This window comes from Condylura cristata, unplaced genomic scaffold (assembly GCF_000260355.1).
Source record: "Condylura cristata isolate star-nosed mole 26May11 unplaced genomic scaffold, ConCri1.0 scaffold00046, whole genome shotgun sequence".
NCBI lineage: Eukaryota > Metazoa > Chordata > Mammalia > Eulipotyphla > Talpidae > Condylura > Condylura cristata.
Window position 1 is genome coordinate 792,540 of NW_004567147.1, and position 1,868 is coordinate 794,407.

The following is a 1,868-nucleotide window of genomic DNA, read 5'->3' on the forward strand; positions in this document are numbered from 1 at the left end:
GACAGTGGAAATATTAGAATAAGTGCTGGAAGAAGTGCTTATTATCAGTATTAAGGAAAGGAATACCTAAGCAAAAAGTTTTGATAAAATGTTAGAGCTTCAACCAAAGGCAAATGAGGAACTGAGTGTCTTGGGAGGATCATTCCTACTTATTAATCTTACACAAGCATGAATTCATTTTATCTAAAAAGTACTTGGATGATTAACATGGTATTTACTGGGTAGAGTACTTCACACATAAGGAGGAAGTTAATCAAGGTAGAAGGTGCCATACAAATAAGTTCTTCCTAATAAGGGAACATAAGCTTTAGAATTTAAAATTCAGAGCTGAGGTCTAAACTTCTCTCATAGAGAGAACAGAAAAGACAGGGTTTAGAAAGAGTAAATGAGAGGGCATGGAGATGAAGTAGAAGTGAAACCCTAAAGCATAATCACTGTGTTTTTTGTAAGGTACAGGGACATTGGAAGGATATGTTTGTACAAATTTGTAAAGGAGAAAGGGAAGAAGAGAAACAAGTGGGAAGAAAGGAAAGGAAACAGATGAAAGAAATTCAAAAGGATTGAGACAAGTGTCAAAGAAATGCATAAATCCACAGTAAAGAGAATGAACAAAGGGGGTGAAAAAGAGACCATTGTTAGTCCAGGATTGGGACTCAAATGCAAAATAGGGAGGCTCAGTATCCTCACTAGATATTAAAATTTCTGTTATGATAGCATTCTTGAAATTCCAGTTACGACTGCTTGATTTTTGATAAATACCTGGGGCACCCCATTCCTTTTTGAGTTCTAAATAAGCTTTTATCAGTAAGAAGACAGTATCATTCACTGGGATTATGGGAGAGGCACAAAAGAAAGTTCTCTGACCAAACCTCTGAAAGACTTATTTGGTAAAATATCTCCTACAAAGCTTTTTATACATGGAAGAGCATCGAATGTTCCTTATTGATAATGGTTTCTTAAATAAATTTAATGCATGAATTATTTTCTCACCCTAATATCAGAGGCTACACTAATGAATACCACAAAGCAGAACATGCTTTGTAATTCCAGGATGACCCACCTGAAGATAAAGTATAGCTTCCAGAAAGGACAAATGAATGGAGCTGGAAGGGTTTATTCTGAGCAAAAGTAACTTTAAGCCAGAGACATTCTATGGGGGAGAAGAGGGGAACGCGATCAAAACTGGGATGGGAAGAACATGTGGGACTATGGGGACGGCACATGGGTGAAGTAGTGGTGGGAAGTCCATGGGGATTACAACCAAAATGAACAAAATGTCCAAAATGAAAAGTAATATATATATATATGTCTGAAGAAGAATGAGAAATAGCAGATGGTTTCACTTATATATGGAATAGAAAGGGAACAAAAGCCAGGGAAAAGACAAAGCTCACAAGCTGACCATAGATCTGAGACCTCCATCAGTGGGAGGGGAAGGGGTTGTACAAAGGGGGTGAAAAAGAGACCATTGTCTCAAAACATGGAAAGGAAGAGGACAAGGGACTATCACGGGCCACAGGTGCTATGGTGTCGGGAGAGCTGTAGGGAGTACACTTGATGGGAAAAAAAAATCAATTACTGTCCAAATATTAACAAAATAAGAAAACAAAATTAAATCAATAACCTTTCATTAATAAAGATTCAGACATAATCTGCACCCAAAATTTAGATCAAGCAAAATATATTCATATTATTGTTTGGTGAAGAAATCAAGTCACTTTTCATTCCAGAAGTAAAAGCATGTGTTTGTCATTGTGATTATTCTCCAGTATTCAAAGACTTAGGTGATCTAAGTATTAAAAGACTCACTTCTACTTTTGTAAGGAAATGTGGCCAGGTAGCCAGGTTTTTTTTTTTTTTTTAGGATT